The 13,906-nt window shown below is 32.0% G+C and overlaps 1 protein-coding gene across 7 annotated transcripts in view; it reads right to left on the bottom strand.

Moving 5' to 3' along the window:
* Positions 1-13,906, bottom strand: part of SOX6 (SRY-box transcription factor 6) — a 662,237-nt gene that overhangs the window by 260,633 nt on the left and 387,698 nt on the right. The window lies entirely within an intron of this gene.

The raw sequence follows: 13,906 nt of genomic DNA, 5'->3' as shown, positions 1-13,906 counted from the left end.
AAATCTTAACAAATAGGCCATGCTTCCAAAGGGGAATGCATATTTAAATACTAAATCCTTAGTGCGAAGTATACTCCCATTAAACTTTAACATTCCAAGTGTCAAAATTTTGATAACTTCTTCTTAAAACTATATTTAAAATAGTTACTTTAATTCCAAATACCTGTACTCTCTCCCATATTACTGCTATCTCTCTAATTTTTTTCCTTTTCATTTTTTTCTCAACCTCTAAATTCTCCTTGAACATTTCAGAATGACAGTAAGGTCAAGATGGATCTAAAAGGTTTTAGAAGTTAGATAAGCAGTAGAAAAAGATAGTGGGCTTTCAGTACGAGACGGAAGATCATCACATGGTAAAAGAGCATTGGTGAAAACAATTAACATTTGTTCAAATGATGATCAATCAAACAAGGAATGGATGGAATCCAGATCAGTGTGGCCTGGAATGGCTGGTGAAGAACAATCATACCAACTAGCTATCACAGAAGCTAAAATTACAGCTTGATTCTGTTAGATGAAACACCTTGCCTTTCACTTACTTTCCTCCCATCTTTTCTTCTCTCTTTTTTTTCTCCTCTCCTTCCTTACCTTCCTTTATTCTCTCTTTTCTTCTTCCTTCCTCCCTCCCCCACCCCTCCCTCCCTCCCTCCCTTCCCTCCCTCCTTCCTTCCTCCCTTTCTTCCTCTCTTCCTTCCTCCCTTTCTTCCTTTCTTCTTTCCTCTGTTCCTTTCTTTCATCTTTCTTCCCTCCGATTAACTGCTTTCTTAGGTTTCAACAAATAATCTACTATTGTAATAAAAACTTGGGTTCTAGGTGACCTTCCAATATTACCTTTTATATTTCCATTTATATTTAATTATAAAATTAGCCTCTGCTACTTTTATTTTAAATGCATAAATGACATGTATATTTTCATTTTCAACACATATATTTTTATATCTGCCAAAGTCATAAAAAAGAAAATGCTAAAATTAAGATACAAATCTTCAAAGCAAGTTCTATCAGAGATAATCTTTCTCACTTCAGGTTTAAATTTCTGAGACTGAAATAGTATCAAATCATGGTAAGAATGATCAATAAACACAGGACCCAAAGAAGAGAGAGAGAACAAGGGGGAATGCCCTGCCACAGAGGCAGGGTGGGATGAAGGAGATGGGGGGTGGGAGGGATGCTGGGACCCATGGTGGTGGAGGATGGGCACTGGTGGAGGGATGGGTACTTGATCATTGTATAACTGAAACCCAAGCACAAAAATTTGTAAATCTATAACTGTACCTCATGGTGTTTCACTAATAATAAAAAAAATAATCAATAAAGTGTCTTCAACTTCCCTTCTGACACAGTTCTGTTACGTTTTTAATTTTTAGTCTTGATATATGTTATAAAATGTTACAGAACTGATAATTGCTGATTAAAATCCGAAAGTATAACTTTTCTGGTTAAAATTTGAATTGAAGCATATACTATTATGGTCAAAGACAAAAAGCTCCATCTACTAATAAATGTTGACAAATACAAAGCAAATTCATAAACTAGGATGAAATACATTAAATGTAAAAGAAAATAAAATGTCTGTCATTTCTATAAATAGACCTGAGATCTTTCAGAAAAGAACTCCAAAAAATGTTAAAACTTCATGGGAGAAAAATAGAACTCTATGAACAGCAAGATCATACTCTATAATATAAATCAAACTATGTAAATACCATTTTACATAAAACATTAATTTAATGATCAAAGAATTTCACATCCCTATTAGAAACATGATCCTCGCCATAATGCTGAGTTAATGTAACTATTTGGACTGCCACTTCATTAGAATAAACTAAGGGAAAAATCTATAGCAGCATTTGCATGTCTTACATTTATAGCCTCTGAAAACATTTAATAAAAAAAAAAGTTGCCATTATCTACAGAACAATAAAAGTCACCACATGAAACTTTATCTATGCTTAATCTCATTCTAGGAGACTCCAGGAAGACCCAAAACTATGAGGAAGTCTTGAAAACCTCAGTTTTTTTGCCTCCTTATGTTACTTACTGCCTAACCTCTAACAGCATACAACAATTAGTACAAAATATTCCCCATGCTATAATGTAGTAAAGCAAGCAAAGGGAGGGAGTAAAGACTTGAAGATGAAAATTGTTAACAAGGACGGACTACAAAGGCTGAGGTCACTACTTTCAGTGATGGTACTGAAAGGTCAATGACTTTAAATGAGAAAATACATAAAAGATAAAGCCAGAAATGAAAATTCATAGCTTCCAATTTCCTACTCAAAACGATACCAAGCTGAGGGTAAAAAAGAAAAGGAAACAGTCATCCTCCTCTATTGTATCCTTCAACTGTAATAGTAACAAGCTTTACACAGGCAAATAATCAGATTAGACTTTGTCCTGTTCTGATCATGCACATATGCAAAGCCTGAAGAAATCAAAATAAGTTCAGTTAATGTACATCATGTACACATAAAGAGTGAGAATATGCAGTTTTATTTTCCATTGTGCAGAATGATTTTAATTCAACAAACACATAGATCACATTGGGGAGTGGAAGGGTGGAACCACTGAACAACACCCAAATGTTCCTGAATTATTTTATAGATAAATAGGTTTCACATAATTGACTTCAAAGCAACTAATATTGAATAAGTGGTATCATAGACTAAAACAATGAAAAATATAGCATATTTTATTATCTAAACTTTCTGATTAAGATGCTAGTATTTTGATTGAGGTGTCTTCAGATGAAGAAAATAGGACTTAAATACCTCAGAAAATTTCATTTAAGAAACATTATGGCATAAATATGTCATAATTATATATATATTAAAATAACTATTTAACTCCAGTATATAAATGGCAAGATTAATACCTTTTACTTTGAAATAATTAAAGAATTACTGTGTATAAGCCAATACATATTCAATGAAATGCAAGATTTTATTATATCTATATCTTGCCTAATTTCTGTGTATGCATGATTAAAATGTGACTATAAAAAATCAAAATCTGAAGTTCAGTTCTCACTTATATTTTAATCAAAGATAGAAAAACTCTTGGTAAACTACAAATTAATTCCTATTTGAAAGGTTTTTTCCTTTTCATTTGATAATTTGTTTTTATCTTTTAAAAAACATTTTCTAAGATACAAAATACAATTCAGAAATAATTTTTACAGATATCCTTCATAATTGATTGCAAAGCAATGTTTCTTCTTTGTAAATATCTAGATCTTAGGTCAGGTCAGTACAGAATGTTTTATTACCATTTGATACTGATTTTTTTGCCTGCTAATTATAACACAGACCAAGAGAAATTTTAAATGATGCATGAGCTGACATTTCCTAGTTCATATCATGGCAGTTTAGGGAAAAAATTTAAGTTGCACTAAGTTATAGAAAGCTGCCACAGAATTAACTCTCTCTTTCTCTCTCTTTCTCTCTCTTTCTCTCTCTCTCTCTCACACACACACACACACACACACACACACACATGCACATACATACCACACACTATTTTGGATCAAAGAGAGAAAGGAATCTTTACCAAAACTAGAACATGGGTAAGAAGAAAAGGAAAATAGAAAGCATCGTTATTGTTGTACTTGAAAGAATTTATCTTTAATAAATACTTAGTATTATTCCTTTTAAGCTCAAAGTGATGAAGTTAGAAGTGTTGAAACATGAAAAACATTACTTAGAAAATATCTTCGAAATATTTTAATGAAGAAAAACAATTCACTGCAAGCCATATATGTAGAATTCATATTGTTTCGTAAGTCTTTTAACAAAAACAAAAAAAATCAATTCCTTTTATTTTTTACCATAGGGATCATAAAATTCAAATGCAATATATTTTTATGCATTCAAGAACAATGATAACTTATCAAAAGTGCCCTTGACCTTGATATATAACAAATTTTGACCATGTATATTTGCATCCTCACTGATCAACCATGCCACATTTTCCATTGGGAAACAGGGATACACATGCCAGTTACTGTACATTTTTCCACAGTGACAAGTGCTCCACAATACAGTGGGATAAAATTGGAGCTTGGAGAGCTTGAAGAGCACTCTTAAATTTTAATTAAAACCCTCCAAGCTCACTAAAAATAATTAGACACTAAAATGTGCCAGTTTTATTTTGAAGTCACTATAACATACAAAGCACACTGCCTGGCGTCAGCTTGTGCTCTCCTTCTCTCTCTCTCTCTCTCTCCCTCTCTCCAATGAAATAACTGATCTTCCAAAAACGAACAAGAGGGTATAAATAGAGGCTGTTTCCAGGCCTTCTCTTTATGCTGGGAAACTGACAGCAAAGAGACAGCAGAGTGGGTTTTTCAGTCTGCATCAAATGAACCTAGAATAATTTGTTTAACCAAGGGTTCAAATCACTAACAAACTCTACATAGAATTGTCTGAAAGGACCACAAGTTATATCATTGATCTTTTTCATCCAAAAGTCAAACCTTTAACCTCCTAAATGTTTTTGTTATCTCAAAATATCACATACAATGCTATATTCCATCCTATTTTTAGCCAGCAGCAAGAGAAAGCATGCCTTTCCCTTACAGCAGGGCAATGATATAAACATCAACACAGATGCTCTGCCAGGAAGAGCTGGACTTCTCAAGCACTTGATCATTAAGGAATGCACCAACTGTTTTGGATAATCTCGTGCCAGCTCCCCTTTTGCTCCACACTCCCCTCTGGGAGTGGCCAATCTCGTCCTAATTTTTCATTTTACTCCTCCATGCCCCCATCCCCCCCCCAAAAAAAATGAGAAATGGCATTTATGCCTAGCAATGAAAAAGCAGGCTTACTTCCCCAAACAGACCAAAACTTTAAAACAATTAACCCTCCCCTCTTCTTTCAGATAAATTACTAAGTATAAAATGCAATCTGTTTCCTTTGTTTATTCAATATGAACAATTTGTAAATGACTCAAGGATAAAATTCAGAAAATGTTGTGCTAAATTAGAACCATTATAAACATGCTAATGACTCAATGCTTGAGTAAAACATGCATGATCGGTGAGAAGAAATAGATTTAGTTCTTGTGAAATTCTGTTGTGCTGCCTTAAAGTGATTTGGTCATTAAACTAGATATATTCCTTCAAGGGAAAATGTTAATTCCACAACCACTTTACTAGATAAATATACTGAATGCTATTATTAGATGTGTGTATGAGAGAGAGAGAGAGAGAGAGAGAGAGAGAGTTGGAGAGAGTTGGAGAGAGGATGGGAGAGAATGCTTGCTGTTGGCAGTATCATTAGTACAATTAGAAGCAAGATTTCAGCATGTGCCGAGAACAGCAAAAGACCCACACTTGAAACCTACCAAATACAAACACAGATATCATTTTATTAGGGATTATATTGGAAATCACATTGTTCTGAATGTGAAGGTATGAAGTATCACTTTCATCTGCTTGTTAAAGACTGCTAACCACCTATACTACTATCAGAGGCTGATTCAATACTAATTGCTCTCTCATATCCACCAGAGTACAACTGCTACCTATTCTAGTAGAAAATGTGAGGGAATCATTTGGCTGTAGATTTAGAGGACCACAGTCTACTACAAAGCTAAAAGAGATTTCAGTTATCTTTTAAGTTCAACAGCCTCGTTTCAAAAGTGAGAGTCATTATAAAGATGTCATTTATCTTGCCTATGGCCAACCAGTGAAATGCCCTAACTTATAATAATAATGAATCATTATTTGTAATATCATATTTATTGTCTATACAATATGCTATCCAATAACAGAAAATAAATAATATGTTATAATTTTGAATATAGCATGAAACCCTCTCATATTTTGGTGAAAGACTCTAACATTCAAAGAATTACAATAAAAGCCAGTTGAATACAATGTTCTCTTAAAGACACTTCGCTATTTCTACACGTTTCTTTCTCCACAATGTAGTATCTTGTCTGAACTAAAATCTTTTCTGAATAGAATCATGAACAAACAACTAAGAAGATGAAGCTTTAAAGTACTGCTAAAATTCGGGGTCAAAGCGATAATAAATGGGTTAAGGAGCTTCTCTTGTATGTGGCAACTCAGGTTCAATCCCTGAAACTAAATAGTTCCCCAAGATCCACCAGGAAGTTATCCCTAATCACAGCCGAGTGTGGCCCCAAAATAAAATAAAAGTAAAATAAAATATGATTGAACTTGAGAAGCAATCCTTCCTGAAATAAGTTTAGCTTATTGTACAGAAAGTACATGTGCAGTTTGAGATCTTAGTTTTTTTTTAATTACAAAGCTGATCATGATTGGATTTCAGTCATACAATGTCCCAGCATCTACCCCTGAAGCTCATTGCTTATGATGCCCCCAAATAGAAATAACAGCCCTGCTAGAAACTATAGTTTTCATATTGTTAAAACATTACCTATCAAGACATCTTCGCATGACCCAATTTTTTGCTTATCCATTGACAAAATTTAAAGTTATAAAGCTATGCTTTTTTGATCCTGCAAACGTTTGATTTCATTTTGAATTTTTTTTTAAAAATAACTAGTCTTTTAAAAATTATTGAACTATGGAAACAATCATTTTGTGTGGATACTATGTTCCACTATGCATACTATGTCCGACATTCCCTCCATTAGTAGGAAAATATTTTTGAACGCCTCTATTGTCCTGATAAATTTTTCAATCAAAATTCTCCACTGCATGCCCCTTACTGCTCCTCCCAGAAATTACAAGAGGAATTTGACCTAGTCAGAATTCTCTCATGAAATACTTTGGTAAGCTCTCTTAAGCACAAGTTGGAAGCTCTTAGCATATGTATCTAGAATTAGAATGGTCATCCTCCCAGGCATAAATAAGTCTTTAACAGTGAATGATCTAAAAAACATAAATAAAAATCAAAAAGTATAGGGGAACAGAAATGAGCATTTAAGAAAAAATGTGTATCAGTTTAGAACACACATCTAAAAATATCTAAAGCCAAACTCTACTTCTGGCTTTATCAGTAATATAAACCAATATATTCTTGGTTTTGCTTAGGCAAGTTTAAATTGGGTGTCTGCCAAATACAATTTAGAAAAATAGAAACAATATGAAACCATAACAAAAACTGCCATACAGGCAGTTGTGATCCAAATTTTAACACACTGAAAGCCATTAATAAATCAACTTGTACTACCAGGTTAAAATCTGTATTAGGCAAATATTGAAATAACCTTTTTTACTTCATTGTAAGATAGGCAGATGTTTAATGTAAAACATTATAGGTCTATTATCTACAATTAATAGCTATTTGAATTAGGACCCTCTAATCACAAAAAAATATAGCAGAAATAAAGCAGAAACTGAGGTTCATTTTAAACAAACAAAAATCTTTAATTTGTGATCAAAGATCCCAAATTCAGTTTTGTGTTCATCAACATAGCTTCAGGGGCCAAAGGGTTAGTTCAACAGGCTCCCTCATGTATCAACAGGCATGCACAGCAAGGGCCTGAGTTTGATCCACGGAACTACATATAATCCCTCAGCATCGCCAGGAATAACCTCCTGAGCATAAAGTTGGGAGTAGCCACTAAGCTCTGCTGGGCATGGCCCCCATACAAAAATAAATTAAGAAAACAAAACAACTCCATTATTCTGACTCATTGATATTATATTTAATGTGTAAAATAAAATTCTTAAGTAATTTTACTACTAAAACACTCTTATCTGTTTTATTAATGTACTGCCAATTTATAAAATACCAATATAAAATAAAGCTACACTCTAAGTTATTACTAATGACCCTTTATAATCTGTCCCTAGTGAGTCTTCTCTTATTATTTCTTCTACATGAACCTCAAATGAATACAGCAAACATATCACTCTTCTGTACACACATTTGTGCTTTTTCATTTCCACACCTTGCTTCTGTTATTGTCCCCACCTGAATGAATCATCATTTGTTGACACTGATCCAAGACCACTTTTTAAAATATGTCATGAGCAATGATAGAACTACTTTTCTTTTATTACAAATACTGCTGCATAATTTAATAAATACGATCAATAAGACCGTTTTAATGTAAATTTTGTGAATTTTTGTTCACTGGGCTGGAGCAATAGCACAGCAGGTAGGACATTTGCCTTGCACACAGCCAACATGGCCAACCCAAGTTCAATTCCTCCACCTTCTTCGAGAGCCTGGCAAGCTACCGAGAGTATCTCGCCCGCACAGCAAAGCCTGGCAAGCTACACGTGACGAATTTGATATGCCAAACACAGTAACACGTCTTACAATGTTACTGGGCCCGCTCGAGCAAAATCGATGAATGGGAGGACAGTGACAGTGACCGTGACAGTGACACATTTTGTAGGCCAGGGAGGTAGAACAGCAGGTAAGGTGTTTACCTTGTATACTGTCAACCCAGTTCAATCCCCAACATCACATACAGTTCCCGGAAAACCGCCAGAAGTTATACCTGAGCATAGAGCCAGGAATAAGACTGGAGCCGAGCTGGAACAGTCCCAAATCAACAACAAAAGAATCTATATATGTTTCTGTCATCAAGTGAAAATAATAAACATTTTCAAAACATTACCATTTAGTTAATCTTCTGTGCTTCTAGCACCAGACAACCGGTGATCTGATTTTCATTGCTTTAGAATAGTATTACTTAAAATTGAATTCCACAGAAGTGAAAGTATATATTCTGGGGCATAAACTTATTTCAACTAGCATAATGTTCTGAGATTCAATTAGTTTGCAGCATGTATTAGTGACCTGTTCCTTTTGTTAATATATTACAAATATTTTAATATGTACATTGTTCCCTTGTTATATATTTGTGTAGAAATGAATTGTCCTTGTTTTAGGTATATTATAAAATCAGTTTGTGTAAAATTTTATTTCTCATCTTCTATGAGTACATACTTCATTTTCCCTTTAAAAATGAAATTTCTGATAAAAATGGTTGTTATATACCTGATTTCATTTTTAAATTTTCCTATTGAAAATATTTGTATTGATGTAGCATTGCATTACATTATTATACAAACTCCAGGCATGCATCACTGAAAATTATCATGTGTGGTGTCTACATGTACATTCCTGTCACACATAGGTTTCCTTATTCTTAATTGACCTAACCTTCTTTCTTCTAGCAATTACTGCTTCAGTTCTTTATGATTGTAAATAATGCGACAATAAACATAGGTGTGCAGTAAACATATCTTTTCAATTATATGGAGGATTGTGGGGGATGTAAATACCAAAAATGGAAAAACTAGACCATCTGAAATGTTTTTAGAGGCATTTTCATTCTGTATTTCATAATGCATGCACCAATTTCCATCGGTGGAATTACCACCAAAAGTGCATAAAAATTTCTTCTTTTCCCATCCTTCTCAACACTTGTTTTATAAATAATAACCAGTCTGACATGTGTGAGATTATATCACTGCTGTGTTTATTTACATCCCTGTATTAATAATAGATGATGAACATTATTGCATGTACCTTTTGGTCATCAAAGGTTTTCTTTAGAGAAGTATCTATTCAGAGTCTCTGCCTATTTTTAAATTGTTTTGTTGCTACTATTGTTGTTGAGTGTTATGAGTTCTTTGTATATTCTAGATATTCACTTGTCAGATGTATGATGTGCAAATATGTAATATTCATTTGTCTTTATTTTGATGCATTTCCTTTGCTGGGCAGAAGTTTGATATTGTTCTCTTTATTTTTGCATGTATTTCTCTTATGTGAGTCCCCAACTGCATGTCTAAAACTGACATCAGGAATCAATATCACCCTTGTTTTACTCTTTTTCTTAATGGTCTCAGGTCTTATATGTGTGTCTATTTACATATATGATACTTCTGAGGGTTTTTTGTATATTCTATAAGGTAAATAATAGGATAGTGCTTTGACATGAATATTTAGTTGATCCCACAACCCTTGCTGAAAATTATCATTTCTATGGCCCTATTATAGGAAATCAAATGATCATATGTGTCCATTTCTATATTCTCATTATTTTTCTATTGATTAATTTGTTATTCTCACACTTATACCAATTGGTTTTGATTAAAGCTTTTTTGTTGTCTTGAAACCACATAGAAAAATTTCTTCACATTTGTTCTGGCTTCATATCTATGTTGGCTATTCTAGGTTCTTTGCTATCTATTTTCATTTTAGAATGAACTTGCCTGTCTAAAAAGATAAGAAAAAAAGATTTGGATTTTGATTGGATTAATATTAAATCTATAGATTTTTAACATATTATTTTGATATAAATAGAGCAATGAATTTCTCTTTAAATATTAATATATTTTAGATTTATCATGTAAAACTTGCTTTTTGTATTTTTAATATAATTCAATTTAATGCATTTTATAATGTTTCTTTTTCTATCTTCTTTGGCACATGTTGTGATTTATGCCAAATATATGGAATTTTAAAAGTTTCTTTCATCTATTTATAATTTACTTCCATTGTGGTCAGAGAATATATTCTATATATAATTTTAATCCTTCTATGTGATTTGGATTTTTTCTTTGTGCCAGCATATGCTTTATGTTGACGAGTGTTCCATATTTACTTGTAAACAATGATTATGCTGCAGTTTTTGAGTATAATGTTCTATCAATGTCAATTAGGTCAGGCTGATTGGTAGCATTCAGTTCTTTTATATTCTAATGGATTTTTTTTAAATTACATAAAAGTATTGAAATTTCTAACAATTGGATTGTAAAATTTTCTTTTTCTTTTCAGTTGTCAACTTTTTACTTTATGCATTTTGAACTTTATAGATACATATACATTTAGGAAAGATATATAATCTTGATAAATCTGTTTAGTCATTACAAAATATCTTATCACTGAGAATATTTCTATTCCTGAAAATAACTTTTACATTATGATATCCACTTCAAATCCATATCATCAGTGCCTGAATCTTTATTCTTCTTTTGTTATTTTTTATTACTGATTTTGCATCATACTTATGTTATTTTTCTTAACTGTTTCTTGTAACTAATATATTAACTAAATCTTGTTTTCAAATACAATGACATTATTTATCTTTCAAAGGTAGCATTATTTAATTTACATTTTTTGTAATTATTATGAGTAAGTTACCATTTTGTTAATTTTTATTTATTTTTTAATCTGTATGTTGTATGCTTTTTCCTCTTTACCTACCTTTTCACTGATTTATTCTTAAATTACATTGTGTTTTCTCTATTGTTTGTATAGGTCATAATAATCACTTTTATATTTGATCAAAGACTTACAATATAAATCTTTAATGAGAATAATGTATGAACAAATCATACCATTTCCTTACAATATAAGATTTATAAAAGTGCATCAAATTTGAGTGCTATTGCTATCACACCTATTATTTTGCATTTTAAAAAAATTATTATTGTTTTTAATTATTTGGCTCTCTAAATTTTATTCTTTGTTTAAATTTTTGTACAAGTGATACATGTGCTGTACTACTGAGTCACATCCTCAGAATGTTTCAAACTTCATAATACATTGTCACTGTCCTTGCCAAAGTCAAATACATTGTATCTGACAAATATCTTTTGCTATATCTAACAAAAATCTATATTTTACCTTTCTTTTCTTAAAATTTCCAATACTCTTTAATTCTCTTTTAAATCTACATTTCCATCTAGTTTTATTTTTGCTCAGCTTGATAAAAATTTCTTTCCACTTTTTCTATTGAATTCTGAAAATAAAATTTTCTGAATTTTGCCTTTCAGTAATGCGAAGTTTTGAGTATTTTTGCTAAAAATATGGTACAAGTTGTTCCCCTTATTTTAAGACTTCTAAATATGTCATTGTGATGTCTATGATTTGTATTACTTTTGCTATAAAGTTATAAAATAATTTCCTTGTCACACTATGGCAGTTTTAATAAAATTCCTTCTCTTTCAATAATTCATCAATTAATTTTTTGTGTGCATTGATATACACTTTTCTCCAAATATCTTCTTCAATCTTCAGGTTTAATTTTTTTAAAAAACTTCAGAATTTTCTAGTCATTTCTTCAGATATTTTGCAAAGACTAACCCTTTCAGGAATCTAATTGAATATAGTATAAGTGGTTTTCTCTTAGGTGTCATCTACTGCTCTGTTTTTGGTTTTGCTTATATTTCAACTATATTTAATCATTTGCATTTAAGTTTTTCATGTGTTCTTAAATTTCAGATACTAGTTTTTCTTCTTGGATTTCTATTTCTTTTTATGTTTTTATTTCTCTCTTCAACATGTTCACTTTTTAAAAGTATGTGAATATATTTACAAAAATTAAAAATTCATATAAATATTTAAAAATCATTGTTAGTCTTTTTACTTCTGTATTTTCTGGGTGACAATTGATTTGATTTGATAAATCATATTTTTCTGCTTCTCCATAAGTCTGGAATATATGTTCTGGACACTGGACTAAAGGCACATTTTTTACATTGCTCAATGTATGAAATTTGTTCTTTTCCTCCTAAGAGCATGTGTTTTCTTCTAAATGGTATTCATTTTCTCACAGATCATTTTAAACCTTTTGAGATTTCTTTTAAAGTTTTGTTACAATAGAGATGAGCAGCCTTTAGTATAGTACTCCATATTACTAGAGTAATCTTGTTACTCCAATGGTGTGGTTTTTCTTGATCTCCACCATATTCCCTGGTTGTTCAGTTAAGACATTTCACTGCAGCAAGGTGCCACCTACATGTCTCTCACCAATATTCAAAATATGATGCGTCCATGGATTACCTGTTTTCTTTTCCAGGTAGTTTTCCTTTGTCAAGCATTTATAGTCAATTTCTAGTTAAATGTATTAGTATTCTGCTTTGAACCCAAGAGCATAACTGAGAATATTTTTGAGGTACATTCTCATTATAGTATCATTAACACTTGGATTCTTCTAAAAAATGACAAGGGAAAAAGTGAAGAAAATAAAATATCTCAGGGGTTAGGATTGCATGTCCTGCAGACATAAGAGCATGAGCTGAATCTCCAAAACCATATAACCCCTCAACCTTTGCCAGGTATAGCCCTGTTGACTCATGACCACCACCAAGATGAACCTGAAGGTTCTCCAACACTGCTGGGTCTGAGTTATACCATATTGCCGGGCCCAAATATTGAACTCTCTGTCCTGTTTGTTGAGTACCATTGGGTTCCCTGTACATCAAAGAAAAAAAGAATTATAAATAACAAACAGAAAACAGCAATAACTATAGTATATCTTAATCCAACTACAAAACAATTTACTAAAATTTCAACTATCTAAATACATTAATTTAAATTACATAGATTAAACTGATGACAAAACAAGACAACTATAATATCTAAAAGGAATTCAGTATATATATAGACACATAGATTAAAGTGGTGGATAAAGATGTACTCATTTTTATTAACTTATTTTTAATCACTAATTTTTATTAACTTATTTTTTGTTGTGGTGTAAGAGTTACTATTTTGGGGGGGTCACACCCAGAAATGCTTGGGCATTACTTCTGGCTCATGCACTCTGGAATTAGTCCAGGCAGTGTCTGGGGGATCATATGGGATACTGGAAATCGAACCAGAGTCAGTCGCGTGCAAGGCAAATGCCCTACCCAATATGCTATTGCTCCAGGCCCACAAAATACTATTAAAAATTTTTTCATTTATTGAAGTATTATATCAATCCCCTCGCAAGTTTAACACTGTTACTTTTAAAAGCAGGAGTAACTATATTATTTTCAAAATTCAGATATTGGAGTCAAAAGTTATCAGAAGTACAAAAGGGCATTAAATAATAAGAAAAGGACTAATTATTTTTAATTTTATTGAATCACCATGAGACAGTTATAAGCTTTCATGTTTAGGTTACAATCGCACAATGATCAAACACCCATCCCTCCACCAGTGCACATTTCTCA

The sequence above is a fragment of the Sorex fumeus genome, unplaced genomic scaffold, assembly GCF_029834395.1.
Source record: "Sorex fumeus unplaced genomic scaffold, SorFum_2.1 ptg000030l, whole genome shotgun sequence".
In the NCBI taxonomy this organism is placed as follows: Eukaryota; Metazoa; Chordata; class Mammalia; order Eulipotyphla; family Soricidae; genus Sorex; species Sorex fumeus.
This window is presented reverse-complemented; position numbering and strand designations above follow the sequence as displayed.